The following is a 6,720-nucleotide window of genomic DNA, read 5'->3' as shown; positions in this document are numbered from 1 at the left end:
GACATTAATTCCCAAATAACTCAGATTTCTGACCATATCCTGATCTTTAGAGGACAACTGGGCGTGTGTAAAGAGTTTAGTTAGATTTTCCTCCGAAATTCCATTTTTAATCATCACATAAAGAGCGATGATACGAACTTTGTCGTAGTTGGACACATTCTGTATACAAATTTTATATGCATACGACATACCAAAAAATGTATATCATACCAATGATTATAAAGTAAATAGATGGGACAGGACATCTCATACAAAGAAAAATTTTCTATGGCGGGTTCCAGCGCTGGAACCCGCTGGAACGAACGATATTTTTATTCTTTTAATGTGTTTATCTAAATTTAAAATCTATTAAAAAATAATACAAAATTTTAAAATCGCCTTAACATCGTCTCAGTTTGTAGTTGAACCCGCTTTAAAAATGTCTATAAGTGCGGGTTCTACGGCATTTTGGCAGGCCGCGTCGTGGAACCCGCTCTCAGATGTTTTTATTTTTTCCGTCGTGGAACCCGCTATAAAAATGAAAACATTTGAGAGCGGGTTCCACTACAAACGTCTGGCAGATGAAAGAGGGAAAGAGAGAATTATATTTTTAAATCGTAACATCTTTGGAACGATGAAAGTTTGAAACGTTCAAATCGAACCAGTGTGAGAGCAATGAGATCAGATATACCCTATACTATCCTTATTCTTCAGGTCTGTTTTTGGTATGGATTCTATCTAGGGCTTACTTTAAAACAGAGGTCGGCACGGCCCTATCCCGAGGGCATAGAAAATTTCTCTGCCCGAGCTCTGCCACACACACACTGGAATGAATCACACGCTAGACGCAGGAATGAATCAGATATAAATGCTCGATGTTCCTGTTGTCGTTGTTGGTCATTTGTTCTGCGTCTATTGACTGTGAAACGACGTGATTGTCGTTGCTCTAATCTTCTGACATTGCGTTCAGCTCGTGTATCTTCTGGCTCTTCTTAACGCAATTGCGCTATTCTAAAATTGATCAAATTACCCACTTCGCGTTTCCTTGGCATTGTTCACTGTACAAAACACTCACAACTAGAATTAATGTATTTACCTAATAATTAAGAATTTTTCCCCTTTTAAATTGAGTTTATGTTCTATGGTAGCGTGAGTTTTTCAGTATGATGAGGTAGTAACTCACATTATATGCGATTTTTGGTATGTCGAACAGGATTTAAGAGGATAATACGCTCATCAATACGATATTACTAAATACGCTCACAAAATTTCATGAGAGTCGGTATAGCCGTTTCGGAGGAGTATGGTAATAAAAACTGTGACACGAAAATTTTATATATATTGATTTTATTTCAAGTAACAAAGAATTTGGAATACTCCAGAATACTGGAGTACAACACGCCATCAAAACTTTAGTTGAATTGCATATTTGACTTGAATAGGAGTATGCATATTTTTTAAATATTTTTTTTAAGAATAATATAGTGTACAATATATTAAACTTCTAAAACAATTCTAAATCGTAAATAGGTTTATATTTTTTCAATGCTAAATAAAACTAGTTAATCTTCCTTTGAAAGACTTCCCAAATCACTTAAAAAGATTTCAGGAGATAATACGTGCGAAGAGCCCACCAATACTTCCCAATTGCGAACTGAATTGGTAACTTCGTAAGCACATCTCATTTCAGACATACTTAAACCGCCAACAACAAATACGATAAGTCTGGGAACATTTTTGACTTGAGTCTGGCCTTTGTCTTTATGCCAGTGGCCGTATCGAGCACTCGTTGGCGCGTGGTAATTAGTATTTTGTGCTCGATCTTCAAGAAAAGGAAAATGACGCAAATCTAGCTTATCTTCTATGCAATCCTCCATGATGTCTTTTATTACTGGTGTCCAACGAGACATCTGATAGGTACTTTCTGTTATCCTTTCCTTTCGTGGAACAGAGTACAACTTTTTTCGTGACTGAAAAGAATAATTAACTAGCTTTTATTTGCGTTTAAAAAAATATGACTTTACTTACATCAGCAATGACATTAATTCCCAAATAACTCAGATTTCTGACCATATCCTGATCTTTAGAGGACAACTGGGCGTGTGTAAAGAGTTTAGTTAGATTTTCCTCCGAAATTCCATTTTTAATCATCACATAAAGAGCGATGATACGAACTTTGTCGTAGTTGGACACATTCTGTATACAAATTTTATATGCATACGACATACCAAAAAATGTATATCATACCAATGATTATAAAGTAAATAGATGGGACAGGACATCTCATACAAAGAAAAATTTTCTATGGCGGGTTCCAGCGCTGGAACCCGCTGGAACGAACGATATTTTTATTCTTTTAATGTGTTTATCTAAATTAAAAATCTATTAAAAAATAATACAAAATTTTAAAATCGCCTTAACATTGTCTCAGTTTGTAGTTGAACCCGCTTTAAAAATGTCTATAAGTGCGGGTTCTACGGCATTTTGGCAGGCCGCGTCGTGGAACCCGCTCTCAGATGTTTTTATTTTTTCCGTCGTGGAACCCGCTATAAAAATGAAAACATTTGAGAGCGGGTTCCACTACAAACGTCTGGCAGATGAAAGAGGGAAAGAGAGAATTATATTTTTAAATCGTAACATCTTTGGAACGATGAAAGTTTGAAACGTTCAAATCGAACCAGTGTGAGAGCAATGAGATCAGATATACCCTATACTATCCTTATTCTTCAGGTCTGTTTTTGGTATGGATTCTATCTAGGGCTTACTTTAAAACAGAGGTCGGCACGGCCCTATCCCGAGGGCATAGAAAATTTCTCTGCCCGAGCTCTGCCACACACACACTGGAATGAATCACACGCTAGACGCAGGAATGAATCAGATATAAATGCTCGATGTTCCTGTTGTCGTTGTTGGTCATTTGTTCTGCGTCTATTGACTGTGAAACGACGTGATTGTCGTTGCTCTAATCTTCTGACATTGCGTTCAGCTCGTGTATCTTCTGGCTCTTCTTAACACAATTGCGCTATTCTAAAATTGATCAAATTACCCACTTCGCGTTTCCTTGGCATTGTTCACTGTACAAAACACTCACAACTAGAATTAATGTATTTACCTAATAATTAAGAATGTTTCCCCTTTTAAATTGAGTTTATGTTCTATGGTAGCGTGAGTTTTTCAGTATGATGAGGTAGTAACTCATATTATATGCGATTTTTGGTATGTCGAACAGGATTTAAGAGGATAATACGCTCATCAATACGATATTACTAAATACGCTCACAAAATTTCATGAGAGTCGGTATAGCCGTTTCGGAGGAGTATGGTAATAAAAACTGTGACACGAAAATTTTATATATATTGATTTTATTTCAAGTAACAAAGAATTTAAGTAAGATAATCTATAGATGAAAGTTATAAATACTGGAGTACAACACGCCATCAAAGCTTTAGTTGAATTGCATATTTGACTTGAATAGGAGTATGCATATTTTTTAAATATTTTTTTTAAGAATAATATAGTGTACAATATATTAAACTTCTAAAACAATTCTAAATCGTAAATAGGTTTATATTTTTTCAATGCTAAATAAAACTAGTTAATCTTCCTTTGAAAGACTTCCCAAATCACTTAAAAAGATTTCAGGAGATAATACGTGCGAAGAGCCCACCAATACTTCCCAATTGCGAACTGAATTGGTAACTTCGTAAGCACATCTCATTTCAGACATACTTACACCGCCAACAACAAATACGATAAGTCTGGGAACATTTTTGACTTGTGTCTGGCCTTTGTCTTTATGCCAGTGGCCGTATCGAGCACTCGTTGGCGCGTGGTAATTAGTATTTTGTGCTCGGCCTTCAAGAAAAGGAAAATTACGCAAATCTAGCTTATCTTCTATGCAATCCTCCATGATGTCTTTTATTACTGGTGTCCAACGAGACATCTGATAGGTACTTTCTGTTATCCTTTCCTTTCGTGGAACAGAGTACAACTTTTTTCGTGACTGAAAAGAATAATTAACTAGCTTTTATTTGCGTTTAAAAAAATATGACTTTACTTACATCAGCAATGACATTAATTCCCAAATAACTCAGATTTCTGACCATATCCTGATCTTTAGCGGACAATTGGGCGTGTGTAAAGAGTTTAGTTAGATTTTCCTCCGAAATTCCATTTTTAATCATCACATAAAGAGCGATGATACGAACTTTGTCGTAGTTGGACACATTCTGTATAAAAATTTTATATGCATACGACATACCAAAAAATGTAAATCATACCAATGATTATAAAGTACACAGATGGGACAGGACATCTCATACAAAGAAAAATTTTCTATGGTGGGTTCCAGCGCTGGAACCCGCTGGAACGAACGGGTTCCACAGCGCGACAAGTTAAGTTTGAGAAATTTTTCGCGCGACAAAGAATGAGGAATAGCCGAGTGGTAGAGTGCTTGGCTGATGTGCAAAGTAAAACGAGTTCAAACCAGGCTCGGGACATCCATTTTTTTACATTTTAAATCTATTTATATTATATTTTTATTCTTTTAATGTGTTTATTTAAATATAAATTCTATTAAAAAAATATACAAAATTTTAAAATCGCCTTAACATCGTCTCAGTTCGTAGTTGAACCCGCTTTAAAAATGTCTATAAGTGCGGGTTCTACGGCATTTTGGCAGGCCGCGTCGTGGAACCCGCTCTCAGATGTTTTCATTTTTTCCGTCGTGGAACCCGCTATAAAAATGAAAACATTTGAGAGCGGGTTCCACTACAAACGTCTGGCAGATTAAAGAGGGAAAGAGAGAATTATATTTTTAAATCGTAACATCTTTGGAACGATGAAAGTTTGAAACGTTCAAATCGAACCAGTGTGAGAGCAATGAGATCAGATATACCCTATACTATCCTTATTCTTCAGGTCTGTTTTTGGTATGGATTCTATCTAGGGCTTACTTTAAAACAGAGGTCGGCACGGCCCTATCCCGAGGGCATAGAAAATTTCTCTGCCCGAGCTCTGCCACACACACACTGGAATGAATCACACGCTAGACGCAGGAATGAATCAGATATAAATGCTCGATGTTCCTGTTGTCGTTGTTGGTCATTTGTTCTGCGTCTATTGACTGTGAAACGACGTGATTGTCGTTGCTCTAATCTTCTGACATTGCGTTCAGCTCGTGTATCTTCTGGCTCTTCTTAACGCAATTGCGCTATTCTAAAATTGATCAAATTACCCACTTCGCGTTTCCTTGGCATTGTTCACTGTACAAAACACTCACAACTAGAATTAATGTATTTACCTAATAATTAAGAATTTTTCCCCTTTTAAATTGAGTTTATGTTCTATGGTAGCGTGAGTTTTTCAGTATGATGAGGTAGTAACTCACATTATATGCGATTTTTGGTATGTCGAACAGGATTTAAGAGGATAATACGCTCATCAATACGATATTACTAAATACGCTCACAAAATTTCATGAGAGTCGGTATAGCCGTTTCGGAGGAGTATGGTAATAAAAACTGTGACACGAAAATTTTATATATATTGATTTTATTTCAAGTAACAAAGAATTTAAGTAAGATAATCTATAGATGAAAGTTATAAATACTGGAGTACAACACGCCATCAAAGCTTTAGTTGAATTGCATATTTGACTTGAATAGGAGTATGCATATTTTTTAAATATTTTTTTTAAGAATAATATAGTGTACAATATATTAAACTTCTAAAACAATTCTAAATCGTAAATAGGTTTATATTTTTTCAATGCTAAATAAAACTAGTTAATCTTCCTTTGAAAGACTTCCCAAATCACTTAAAAAGATTTCAGGAGATAATACGTGCGAAGAGCCCACCAATACTTCCCAATTGCGAACTGAATTGGTAACTTCGTAAGCACATCTCATTTCAGACATACTTAAACCGCCAACAACAAATACGATAAGTCTGGGAACATTTTTGACTTGAGTCTGGCCTTTGTCTTTATGCCAGTGGCCGTATCGAGCACTCGTTGGCGCGTGGTAATTAGTATTTTGTGCTCGGTCTTCAAGAAAAGGAAAATGACGCAAATCTAGCTTATCTTCTATGCAATCCTCCATGATGTCTTTTATTACTGGTGTCCAACGAGACATCTGATAGGTACTTTCTGTTATCCTTTCCTTTCGTGGAACAGAGTACAACTTTTTTCGTGACTGAAAAGAATAATTAACTAGCTTTTATTTGCGTTTAAAAAAATATGACTTTACTTACATCAGCAATGACATTAATTCCCAAATAACTCAGATTTCTGACCATATCCTGATCTTTAGAGGACAACTGGGCGTGTGTAAAGAGTTTAGTTAGATTTTCCTCCGAAATTCCATTTTTAATCATCACATAAAGAGCGATGATACGAACTTTGTCGTAGTTGGACACATTCTGTATACAAATTTTATATGCATACGACATACCAAAAAATGTATATCATACCAATGATTATAAAGTAAATAGATGGGACAGGACATCTCATACAAAGAAAAATTTTCTATGGCGGGTTCCAGCGCTGGAACCCGCTGGAACGAACGATATTTTTATTCTTTTAATGTGTTTATCTAAATTTAAAATCTATTAAAAAATAATACAAAATTTTAAAATCGCCTTAACATCGTCTCAGTTTGTAGTTGAACCCGCTTTAAAAATGTCTATAAGTGCGGGTTCTACGGCATTTTGGCAGGCCGCGTCGTGGAACCCGCTCTCAG

General features: G+C 35.8%; 1 long non-coding RNA gene across 1 annotated transcript; it reads right to left on the bottom strand.

The window, feature by feature from the left end:
- Positions 1 to 3,325: 3,325 nt before the first annotated feature.
- Positions 3,326 to 4,672, bottom strand: LOC122321381 (uncharacterized). The gene is made up of 2 exons (XR_011444290.1): positions 4,042 to 4,672; positions 3,326 to 3,983 (listed from the first exon to the last, which is right to left on the bottom strand). It is a non-coding gene; the product is annotated as an uncharacterized lncRNA (long non-coding RNA).
- Between the last annotated feature and the right edge of the window lie 2,048 nt (positions 4,673 to 6,720).

The sequence above is a fragment of the Drosophila bipectinata genome, chromosome XR (genome assembly GCF_030179905.1).
Source record: "Drosophila bipectinata strain 14024-0381.07 chromosome XR, DbipHiC1v2, whole genome shotgun sequence".
NCBI lineage: Eukaryota > Metazoa > Arthropoda > Insecta > Diptera > Drosophilidae > Drosophila > Drosophila bipectinata.
The sequence above is the reverse complement of the archived record's forward strand: the minus strand, read 5'-3'. Positions and strand labels throughout refer to the sequence as shown.